Source organism: Bubalus kerabau, chromosome 1, assembly GCF_029407905.1.
Source record: "Bubalus kerabau isolate K-KA32 ecotype Philippines breed swamp buffalo chromosome 1, PCC_UOA_SB_1v2, whole genome shotgun sequence".
NCBI lineage: Eukaryota > Metazoa > Chordata > Mammalia > Artiodactyla > Bovidae > Bubalus > Bubalus kerabau.
The window spans coordinates 5308945-5321894 of NC_073624.1; positions in this window are offsets into that span (position 1 = coordinate 5308945).

Genomic DNA, 12950 nt, shown 5'->3' on the forward strand with positions numbered 1-12950 from the left:
TCCATGGGGTCACAGAGAGTCGGACACGACTGAGCGACTGAACTGAACTGAACTGAGGTGATGCTGAGTGCAGGGGGCAGATGCAGTGCCTTTGCTCCTGGCTCTTCAAAAGTGGCAGTGGGGTCTTTGGGTCTCTTTGTGTCTTTTGTCCAGAACTTGCCCTAACTGCACACGCGTGCAGTTATTTTTAGTCCTGTATTGTTTCTTGGTATTTTGTTGCTGAAGGAGAAGGGTGTCCCGGTGCAGACATTGCAGCACAGTGTCCCGGGGTCCAGGCCTGTCTCAGGAAGAAGAGAAGGGATATGGATGTCTCATCCTCTCATTAGCAGCAGGCAGGATGGAGAGAACTCGAGGGAAGACCCAGGTAACCGGGAGAGGGGAGGCGAGCCAGGGATGCAGGCTGCCCGGTGTGACTGAGTGAGCGGATGAGGTAGGGGGATCAGGGATCCCTAGGAACCCTGAGGATGGTTAAAGCAAAACCCGGAGCCAGAGACCAATTCAGAAGCTACTGTAAGGGGCGAGGCCAGAGTTGCCCATGGCAGTGGCAGAAGGAAGGGACGGATAAGAATAAACTTTCAAGGCTGCAAACCACAACCCGTGGGGAATCCTTGGATGATTGGTTTAGGGACAGGGAAGGGTCAGAGGGCTCTGAGGCTTCTTAGCTGCACGGCCTGATTTGGGGTGTCACTAACCACCCTGGGGATAACACAGAAAGGTGGTGAATGTGGTCACTGAAATCCTGATGGCGTCATGGCACAGTCAAGGCTAGACTGCTCTGAATGCTGAAGGAGACTGACATCTGGGGCAGGGGTTTCTGGCCACTTTGAGAATCTGGTGCGAGGTACAGACCGTCCCCTCTAAGGAAACACACACAAGGTGCTGGACACTGTTCATGGACGCCCACGGTCAGCTCACCCTCCCACCGCCCCAGGCATAGCCACAGAACCCAGGAGGAGAGCGTGCAATCAGGAGAGGGGGAGGAAAAACAACTCTTGGGAAATAAAATAGGAAAAGCTGAGCTCCCGGGCATGGTCCTGGACGCCTTGTAATTGCCCAGTCGATGATTAATTGGATATTTCATCAGTGGCTCCAGCTTCCCAGCGGACACACAGAATTTACAATTTTCCTTAGGTCACTGCTAACTTGAACACCACAAGGACAGATTGGAGCCTACTTTAAAAGATGCCATTACCCCATGGAAGAATCTCTCTAGAAGATACTCAAGCCCTGCCAACCGCCCACCTATTTCAGAAAGGACTATTGGCTGCAGTCAAGTGATTCTCAGTTGGAAGAGGAACTGACTTGGGCCTCACATGACAATGGGGTTCTGGAATTTTGTAGACATCATGTGTGTAGAAACATAATCATGTTTCCAGTGCCAGGTGGTACGTGCTGCTGAGAAATCCATGCAAAGCAGAGACTTCTGGGTTTAGTTCATTGTCATTCCCTCCCCTGAGGTGAGGGATGGTCTGGCAGCCTCAAAGACGCTGGACCATGGGCTCTGTTTCCCTTGCACCTCTTGGACTGGAGGATAGTCTGATTTTTTTTTTTAATGGTCTTGGACCTTTGACCTTTTTTTTTTTTTTAATTTTTTGCTGCTCTGAGTCTTCATTGCCTGGGGTGGGATTTCTCTAGTTGTGACAAGCAGGATTTCCTTGCAGTGCTTGGCCTTCTCATTGTGGTGGCTTCTCCTGTTTCCGACCGCACAGACTCTAGGAGATGCTGGCTTGGAGCTTGTGGCTCCCGGACTTAGTTGCCTCTCGGTGTGTGGGATCTTTCCAGATCAGGATCGAACCCATGTCCCCTGCATTGACAGGAGGATTCTTATCCACTGTGCCACCTGGGAAGTCCTGGTTTCTTATCAAATGCAGCTTACAAGCTTTTTTACAATTATTGTGTTAGTTGTAACATATTTGTTTTTATTTTTGACTCTTGTATGCTACAGATAACAATCAAGAAATGACTTAGTGGCTGTGGATGAATTTGGGTTCCTTTTGCAGGGTTAGAGGCTGGAGGGATTAAACTAAACCCCAGAAAGTTTCCCTCGCTCCAGGCCTGGCTCCTGGGGAATTTGCCCAGTATTCTGTCCAGAGCAGTCTAACTAAAACAACTTTCCAAATTGCTTTCAGAGCAGCAAACGTCTACATTCACTTGAAGGTTGGAAAGTGCTGGTTGTTAAGAGAGAGAATTTAATGAGAAGCAGAAAAATGATCTTAGTTCCTGTCCTCACTTACTCGACATTCCATTTCTTCAGTTCAGTTCAGTTGAGCACTCAGTCGTGTCCGACTCTTTGTGACCCCATGGACTGCAGCACGCCAGGCATCCCTGTCTATCACTAACTCCCAGTTTACTCAAACTCATGTCCATTGAGTTGGTGATGCCATCCAACCATCTCATCCTCTGCTGTCCTCTTCTCCTCCTGCCTTCAATCTTTCCCAACATCAGGGTCTTTTCAACTGAGTCAGTTCTTTGAATCAGGTGGCCAAAGTATTAGAGTTTCAGCTTCAGCATCAATCCTTCCAATGAATATTCAGGACTCATTTCCTTTAGGATGGACTGGTTGCATCTCCTTGCAGTCCAAGGGACTCTCAAGAGTCTTCTCCAGCACCACAGTTCAAAAGCATCAGTTCTTCGGCGCTCAGCTTTCTTTATGGCCCAACTCTCACATCCATACATGACTACTGCAAAAACCATAGCTTTGACTAGACAGACCTTTGTTGGCAAAGTAATGTCTCTGCTTTTTAATAGGCTGTCTAAGTTGGTCATAGCTTTTCTTCCAAAGAGCAAGTGTCCTTTAATTTCACTTGCTCCTTCTAATTTCATGGCTGCAGTCACCATCTGCAGGGATTTTGGAGCCCCCCAAAATAAAGTTGTTCACTGTTTCCACTGTTTCCACATCTATTTGCCATGAAGTGATGGGACCGGATGCCATGATCTTAGTTTTCTGAATATTGAGTTTTAAGCCAACTTTTTCATGCTCCTCTTTCACTTTCATCAAGAGGCTCTTTAATTCTTCTTTGATTTCTGCCATAAGGGTGGTGTCATCTGCATATCTGAGGTTATCAATATTTCTCCTGGCAATCTTGATTCCAGTTTGTGCTTGATCCAACCCAGCATTTCGCATGATGTACTCTGCATATAAATAAGCAGGGTGGCAATATACAGCCTTGACATACTCCTTTCTCAATTTGGAACCAGTCCATTGTTCCATGTCCAGTTCTAACTGTTGCATCTTGACCTGCATACATATTTCTCAGAAGGCAGGTCAGGTGGTCTGCTATTCCCATCTCTTTAACAATTTTCCACAGTTTGTTGTGATCCACACAGTCAAAGGCTTTGGTGTAGTCAATAAAGCAGAATTAAATGTTTTTCTGGAAGTCTCTTGCTTTTTCTATGATCCAGCAGATGTTGGCAATTTGATCTCTGGTTCCTCTGCCTTTTCTAAATCCAGCTTGAACATCTGGAATTTCACAGTTCACGTATTGTTGAAGCCTGGCTTGGGGGAATATGAGCATTACTTTGCTAGCATGTGAGATGAGTGCAATTGTGTGGTAGTTTGAACATTCTTTGACATTGCCTTTCTTTTGGATTGGAATGAAAGCTAACCTTTTCCACTGCTGAGTTTTTCAAATTTGCTGACATACTGAGTGCAGCACTTTTGCAGCATTATCTTTTAAGATTTGAAAGAGCTCAGCTGGAATTCCATCACCTCCACTAGCTTTGTTCACAGCTTTGTTCCACTTCTTAGCATGCCGCATGTGTATCACCTGTGCCACGGCTTGGTATGCATTTTACATTTAGAAAATCATTATGAAAATCAGGTTACATGCAGCCACCCCTATGATAGAAAACCATTTGATTTGCTTTAAAATATATATATTTATTTATTTACTTTGGCTGTGCTGGGACTTTGTTGCTGTGTGCAGTCTTTCTCTAGCTGTAGTAGGTGGGACCTACTCTCTAGTTGCAATGCTCCGGGCTTCTCACTGTGGTGGCTTATCTTGTAGCTTCCGTGGTTGCAGCTCAGGGGCTCTAGAGCTCAGGCCCCTGAGTTGTGGTGCATGGGCTTAGTTGCTCCTTGGCATATGGGATCTTCCCGGACCAGGGATTGAACCCATGTCCCTTGTATTGCAAGGTAGATTCTTAACCGCTGGACCACCAGGGAAACCCCTCGATTTACTTTTGAACTATGGCTTCCAAAGGTTCCATCTCCTTATCCAAATGGCTCAGCGGTAAAGAATCCTCCTGCCAACGCAGGAGACATGGGCTCGATCCCTGGGTGGGGAAGATCCCCTGTAGGAGGAAATGGCAACCCAATGCAGTATTCTTGCCTGGAGAATCCCATGGACAGAGAAGCCTGGCGGGCTATGGTCCATGGGGTTGCAAAGAGTGGGACACAACTGAGCACATGTGGATGGATATAAGAATAAGAAACTAACATTCCAGGAGCACAAGCCGGATCCAGGCCCTGGGGGAGGCCCCACACCGTGTGCTCTCGGGCAAACTCAGAGCCAGGTTCTCCGGCCGTTCCGTCCGTCTTCCTTGCAGGTGGACAGGCTCTGGGTGATGCAGGCGGATGTCATCTGTCCTAACACTTCAGTTGCGGCAGACCAAACAAGCCGCCTTGAAAGTAACCAGACAAGAGGATGAATATACCTATGGCTATATTCATGTAATAAATTCTAGCAAGCAATCAGAAAGAGCTGCAGTCACCGTATCTCAAAAACATGTCCAGGGACTTCTCTGGCGGTCCAGAGGTTAAGACCCTGAGGTTGCAGTGCAGGGAGGACACGTTCAATCGGACGTCAGGGAACTAATATCCACAGGTGGTGCGATGAGGCCAAATTAGAAAAAGAAAAAAAAAATGCATTCAGCAACAAAAGCCAGTGCAAAGGCACACACTGGGGGAGTCCACTTATTTGAAGTTCAGCAGCAGAGTGGTCAGAGTTCTGAGTGATGCACGCTGGCCATATCTTGGGCTGGCTGGGGCGGGGTGGGGGGCTGGGGGTCACACAGGTTGTTTGCTAAGTACAACTCCATCACCCACACACTGGAGAATTGTGCGCTTCACTATATGTCAGTTACACCTCCATAGAGGCTTGGGGGAAAGAAAACAAATGGATGACATGCCAAGGCAAGATAATTTGAGTTCTGTTCCTTACCTGCATTTGGGTTTCATTCCTTCTCAACGCGTCTCCTGTGATAATACGGCAGCTCAGGAAGCCCTTAAAGGGAGTTTTAAAAGCTGCACGCCTTCTCCCATTTCCCTTCCAGAGAAGAAGTGATATCTTTCAAAACACGAAAAACGGCCTTTAGCTCTCGGGGAGAGAAAAGAGAGCTCATTCGAAGGAGGAATGAAACTGTGAAATGTTCCCCTGTGCTGTTCATTTTCAAACCTAGCAATTTCAGGAGACTTAGAAGTGTGTAGGCAAGCGATAGAAATAATTGATTCAGTGATGGAGAAAATGCCTTATCTCCCCCAGGTTACACGCCAATGCAGTCTTTCTGCCCTTTGGAGCAGCATTTTCAAGCGTGCTGTAATCATAACATCCAAAGTAGTCTTTTGAACGGCGTGATTTAATCAGTTTGCTAATTTAGTGATCTGGCAAGAGAGGAACCTGTGATTTTCGCTTTAAATGCTAGAAGCATGAGAAGATGACCACACTTGCCCAGAATCTTGAAACTGTGGTGGTAACACTTTTTTCCAGAACCACGTGTGAGAGAAACACAAATGCCTGACTGCAATGATCAACAGCTTTTAACTCAAGCGATTTTGGAAACATCAGCACACTTTGAAACAAGGGAAGTTGGATTTTCATTTATTGGCAACTCCTCTGAGTCTTCTTTTTGCCTAGTAGGCAAATTAAACTACACATACACTTTGTTCCTGTAAGTATTTTAGAGATGAGGAATGCATGAGAGATTGGCACCAAGTTATTAATTCCTCATCTTGCATGGGGGAGAGATTGGGAAAGTCCTCTAAAAGATTATGCCCCCCTTCAAAAAAGATTGACTCCTAGCTTTCAGAGAGCAAGTTCCTTGAAAAATGCCAACATCTCTTATGCAGGTGGGAGAACAAAGGCCCGGCCTATTAGACAGTCACACTTTAGTCTAAATTTCTTTCACTATTCATTTATCGTAATGTATTGTCACCTGCCTAGAAAATAAAAGGCTTTACTTTCCTCCTCCTGTCTCACTGGGCACAATAAGGGAATAAAAGCTGTGCTGTTTTTGTTTTTGTTTTAATTTATTTGGCTGTATCAGGTCGTAATAGCAGTAGAGCTGACACAAAGGCTCAGTAGTTGTGGCCTGCAGAGTAAATTGCCGCGCAGCATATGGGATCTTAGTTCCCAGACCAGCAATCAAACCCATGTCCCCTGCCTTGGAAGGCAGATTCTTAACCACTGAACCACCACGTAAGTCCTGAGAGCTGTGCTTTGTATGGAGGGAAAATGATGAACGGTAGGGGTCCTCTAGGGCAGTGAGCTTGCTGCCAGATGGAGCAGGGGAATTAGCCACCAAGCACATCATGAGAACATCACTGGGGCTGGGGAAGACAGGAGCCAGGGTAGGGATCTATAAGGAGTCAGGCAGGAAATATTTTCCACTTTTGGGGCCAGACAGCCTTTGCAGCTCCTCAGTTTTGCTCTCATAATCTGAAAACAGCCATAGACAATATGGAAGCAAATGCATGGCTCTCTTCCGATACACGTTCATTCTGCATTCAGAACTTTGGAGTTCACATAATTTTCATGTGTCATGAAACATTCTTTTGATGTTTCTATCAACACGGTTAAAACATGAACCCATTCTTAGCTCATAGGTGATACAAAAAGCAGGCTGGATTTGGAAGCAGATCATACCCAAACTGCATTTCATTAAACTGCATTTTTTTTAATTTCTTTTTTTACTTCTTATCTGCATGTTTTTGCCGGAAAGCCCTAATAGTGGTAATAATGAGGGCGCCACTAAAAATCGGTGCCTAAACGTGCCAGTGACTCAGAGTCCATAACTCCAAAGCAGTTCACCAAAGCTTCCCAGGCACTGGAAATTTATTGTTAGCACGCCTTCCAAAGTGGGCCAGTAACAACTGCGCTTCTTATGTCTTACTTATTCTATAAGATTTGTTTATTCTGTAAGACTCTCCACACTGTTACCCAGAGGTAGGAGTGTGTTGCGGCTGTTGGTGGTGGTGGTGGTTGTTTAGCCTCTAAGTCGTATCCAACTCTTCTTCGACCCCATGGACTGTAGCCCACCAGGCTCCTCTATCCATAGGCTTTCCCAGGCAAGAATACTGGAATGGGTTGCCATTTCCTCCTCCAGGGGATCTTCCTGACCCAGGGGTCAAACCCACGTCTCCTGCATTAGCAAACGGGTGCTTTACCGCTGGGATGAATTGTCTTTCTGGAAAATAGGAACCACTTCAACATACATCACTGAACACATAAGTTAAAGCAGAGTCCAGCGACACCATATGACATGCAGCAGGGCTGTCTGACATGTGTGACGCCATCCACGATGTGGGGTTAAATAGAAAAGCAAGCTGTGCTTCCACATTCCACACTTATGCACTCATTGATTTCACACACCCTGGGTGTCAAGGTAGGTACTGGGCATGACTCCAGGCCTTGGGACATACCAGGCACAAACTCGAGCAGGCCTGCCCGGTGGAGCTTACAGTCTCATGGCAGAGGAATAAAGTCAGTGATTTTAAAAACCCATGAACAAGAGAAAGACAAATATCATGATATTGCTTATGTGGAAGCTAAAATAAATGATGAAATACACTTATTTATGAAACAGAAATAGACTCAGACATAAATAACAAACTTACGGTTATCAAAGAGGAAAGGGGAAATTAGGAGTTTGGGATTAACATATATGCACCACATATATAAAATGTATAACCGACAAGGATCTGCTGTATAGCACAGGGAACTCTACTCAGTATCTTGTAGTCACCTAAAGCGGGGGAGAATCTAAAAAGAATATACACAGATGCATAACTGATCACTTTGCTGTACGTTGAAGACTAACACCGCACTATAAATCAACTCTATTTCAAACAAAAAACTTTAAAGGAAGTTTTCAAAAAATAAACCAAGTACTTGTATGTGTTATACATACTTACATTTTACACATATGTGAACCTTTACGGAAATCCACCTTTTAATCCTCAAACACTTTGTCGAGGGGAAACGGCTGATTTTGAACTCTGCCTTTCTATCTGGCAGTACTAACAATAACAAATGGAAATTTATGCAGAGCAAATAGAACTGATTTCAGGACTAATCAGAATACATTTTGATTGAGAAAGCGGATACTCAGAAAGCACGTCATCATCAGGGAAATGCACCATCTCGTGCATAAGGGAGACCAATTTTCATTTGTTCAGGGTCATGACTCCTATATTAAAGTATGTTTTAAAGTATGTTCCGTGATTATCCACCCATCACACCTACAGTAGTTCATCACTAACTGAGACCTGAAGGCTGAGCAGCTGTAAGCAAATTATGCTCTGGAATCAGGACAGTATTAAACCGTGAAGCTCAGCTCTGTGTGATAAATTATCTTAGACTGTCAAAATTTCAAATTTGCAAGGAGATAAGAAAATGCAAGGCTTGAAAAGGCTATTCGATCTTCAGTGCTGTTTAAATATTTATTACTTACAAAGCAGAAAGAGACTCACAGACTTAGAGAATGAAATTATGGTTACCAGTGGGCAAGGGTGGGGGAGAGGGACAGTTAGGGAGTTTGGGATGGATGTGTACACACAGCTGTATTTAAAATGGATCACCAACAAAGACCTATTGTATAGCATAGGGAACTCTGCTCCATGTTACGTGGCGGCCTGGATGGGAGAATGGATACATGTAAATGTATGGCTAAGTCCCTTTGCTGTCCACTTGAAGCTATTACAAAATTGTTAATTGGCTATACTCCAATATAAATTTAAAAGTTTTAAAAATTTTATTATGAAAAACTATTACAATATGGAGCTGATTTTTTTTTTTCCAGAAACCAGGCAGCAGTAGCCTGGGCCCTCGCCCTCCAGGTGGCTGACCATGAAGCTACCTGTGATATAACCTACAAACCATTATAAAAGTCAGCCGCACAGACTGCAACCAAAAACACTTTTCTGCAATGAAATGCGGCAGTTTTCTTGTCATCTGAAAGAAAAAGGCAGAATGAGTCTTTATTTTCTCTAGATGCGTCATGCCTTCCATGCAGTAAATATTCAGTAAATATTTCATGAATCAGAAAAGCCTGCCCCAGAGGCGGAAACAGCCTGGTGTCCATCACAGATGAATGGATAAACGAAACATGGTCCAACCCGACATACCCACATGTGATGCCTACCCACGCAACAGCAGGGACCACCCTGAGGACGTGACGCTCAGTGAAATAAGCCAGACACAAAAGCAATACCATACGATTTCCCTCACAAGGGCACCCAGAAGAGTCAAGTTCCCAGAGACAGGAAGTAGAAGGGGGGTCGTGGGGGGCTGGTTTAATAGGGACAGAGAGAATGGGGAGTTGGTTTAATAGGGACAGAATTTCATCTTTGCAGGATAAAATGAGTGTGGAGGTGAAGGGAGGTGATGGTGTCCAACGGTGAACTTAATGCCTCTGAGCTGTGTATTTTAAATGGTTGGAATGGTGGCTTTTATCTTAAGTATGTTTTTACCACCATTTTTTAAGCCCGTGTCTAAGGCCCCAAATAAATCGGGCCCTGAAAATAAAGGTAATGTAACAAACAGAAAGTACTGTGTGGGAAAAGCTAAGACTTTCCCAGGGAGGAGAAGTAACAGGAAAGAGAGACGGATGAATAAACCAAGCAGCTGAAGATGGAAGAACAGAGAGTGGATAGTCCCCTAGAGACAGAAGAGGGTTAACCGGAGGGCCAGCCCTGGAGAAGGAGAGAATGAAGGATTGCTACACCGCCAGCCCCGAGGGGACGATGGGGATGTGGAGAATCGCACATAAATCCTGCTGCAGAGTGGGATGCATGGCCTGGTGAGAAGGCCCCCGGCTGAACTGCAGAGCGAGCGCAGGAGAGAGTAACCAGCTTCTGGGAAGAAGGGGCTGTAAATGGTCCCTGCCCTTCCCTCCCTCCTCCCCACCCCTCCTCCCCACCCTCCTCCCCATCCTGGTCTTCCAGCCTCCAGCTTTCCAGAGCTCCCTGCTGACCCCATGATGGCCCTTCCCCCGCAATCAGGGAGTGTTGCCTCTGCTTCTGAACCCCACACAGAGCCTTGCACACACTCAGAGCCCAATCAGTGTTTGCTGGATGGTTGGAAGGATGGAAGGATGGATGGATGGATGGGTGAAGGGCAAATGATGGATGACTGGAGGCTGGTGGTAATTACAGCAGGAGGTTACTCCTGCCACTTGGGATAATTGTGACGTTTGCATCCACCCAGAAAAGCTTTTTTCGACGGACACAAATTATTTACGGCTTCTTCATACACTCAGTCCCAGTGACAGATGTAGGGATGAGGAAATGAGAGAAGAAGGCGTGACATGGAAACATTAGGAAGCGAAGCTTTACTGGCGCTTGCTTTCCGGCTGCCTCTTCAGGAAGGAAAGGGGGGCTGACAGAGCCTGTGCTGGGGGGAGAGTGGGGTCTAGCGTTCAAGGAGGGACTGGAAAGGATCAAACCACGTCAACCCCAAACCTCCCAGGCGCTTCTGAGTTAATGCACACCAGCTGGCTGCGTGGGGCCGTGGGACACCATAGGACCTGGAGGAGGAGCGCTGGACCGGGCCTGAGACTCTGCATTGCTGATGCGCCCCCAAGTGAAGCCGATGCCTCTGGCTTTTCGGTTCCGGTGTCACTCTCTGAGTGGAAAGGCTATACAATATTCTTTTATCAAAAGGTCACCATGGGCTTCTGGGATAAGAAAATCGCCACCACCCCCCTCCTCAGAATATCACTTGTTTTCTCAGAAATTTCCAAGTGTATGATGCTAAAAGACTCCCCTTTAACGCATTCACTGTTTTAAAATGATGCACAGCACCGATCCTCCAGTGCACAGTGGGAAGCCCAGGACCGAGCCTGGGCCTGGGAGGTTTCAGGCATTCTCAACGTATTTTTTAAATCCTCCAACTACTCAAATAATTACTTTTTAAAAATGTATGCTGGTTGGACTTCCCTGGTGGTCTGGTGGTTAAGAAGCCAATGCAGGGGACACAGGTTCAATCTCTGGTCCAGGAAGATCCCACATGCCGTGGGACAACTAAGCCCATGAGCCAGAACTACTGAACAGTCCCTGCTCCGAAGTAAGAAGTCACAGCCATGAGAAGCCCGTACACTGCAGCCCAAGAAAACCCGTGCGCAGCCACAGAGACCTGGTGCAGCCATAAATAAATAAATACAAATTTTAAAAAAAACCTCCAAAATAAAAAAATTAAAATTAAAAAAAAAATGTATGCATGCGGCTCTCCTGCTCTCCCCCTTTCGTGGATGGGAGGGGCAGACCCCTGCCAGGGAGGAGGCGCCTGGGCCATCTGCTCAAGGGAAGGGACAGAAAGGCCATTGTGAGGCTGGTCGGTCGTCCCCCCACCAAAGGGTGAAGGTCTCCCTTTGAAACCCGGATTCCCCTTTTTAGTAAAAGAGCCATTGTCACCAGAATGAGGCTCCAAAGGCCAGGCTGGGGTGGGGGGCGTCTCTCCTATTCTGACCCCCTTCTTCACCGTCCGCCTCCTCTCCCTTCCTGACACTCCTGCTGAAAGAGTGTTCTGTTCTCTGCTGCCCCCTTCATGCCTTCATCCTCAACTGTCCTCCGCACAGCCTAATTACAGGTTGAATTGTTTCCCCAAAGCGTGTTAAAGCCCAGTCCTTGGACTGGGACCTTGCCTGGAAGTAGGGTCTTTGCAGATGTGATGGAGTTAAGATGAGTCGTTAGGGTGGGCCTTCATCCATAGACTGGCAGAGCCCCCGGGAAGCTGGAGGCAGTCCACAAGCCAAGACACACCAAGGGTCCCCTGGGACACCAGAAGCTAGAGAAAGGCGTGGGAAGGTCCTCCCAGAGGCTTCAGAGAGGCCTCGTGGATTTGGACCTTGATTTCGGACTTGCCATCCACAGTCAGCCCCAGGGGAGCTGAGTGATTACCCTCCAAGGAACCATATGTATTTGGAGGGTAGTCTGGCTTCCCTGGTGGTTCAGATGGTTAAAAAAAAAAAAAAAAAAAAAAAATCCGCCTGCAATGCAGGAGACCTGGGTTCAATCCCTGGGTTGGGAAGATCTGGAGGAGGACATGGCAATCCACTCCAGTTTTCTTGCCTGGAGAATCCCCATGGACAGAGGAGCCTGGCGGGCTGCAGTCCATGGGGTCGCAAAGAGTCAGACACGACTGGAGCAATTAAGCACTCACACTGGCTTCCCAGGTGGCTCAGCAATAAAGAATCTGGTGTGCCAAGCAGGAGACTCGGGTACAATCCCTAAGGTTGGGAAGATCCCCTGGAGGAGGAAATGGCAACCCACTCCAGTATTCTTGCCTGGAAAATCCCATGGACAGAGGAGCCTGGTGGGATACGGCCCATGGGGTCGCAAAGAGTCGGCTATGACTGAGTGACTGAGCACTTAGTGAAGTCAGCCAGTCCCCTGTCTGGGATATGGGGTCCTCGGGGACTCCTCCTTCTCCTGGACCTGTTGGTCTCTTGTCTTCAATCTCGTTATCAGCCCTCCTCTCTACAAGCCTGAGCTCATGTTTTGCATCACTCACCTGGATCAAGATAAGGGTCTCTCAGCCAGGAAATCCCAAATCTGATCACGGCACTCCCTGGCTTCATTTTTCAAAGGCTTCCCAAGACCCCCAGTCCTTCCTTGGCGCTCCATGGTCTTGTCACCTCCTGACTCTCCATCTTTTTGTCCGATTCACAGCTGTCCTCAACAAGCCCTCCTTGACTCCCCAGTCTGTACACATGCAGTGTGCTCTCTCCCCACC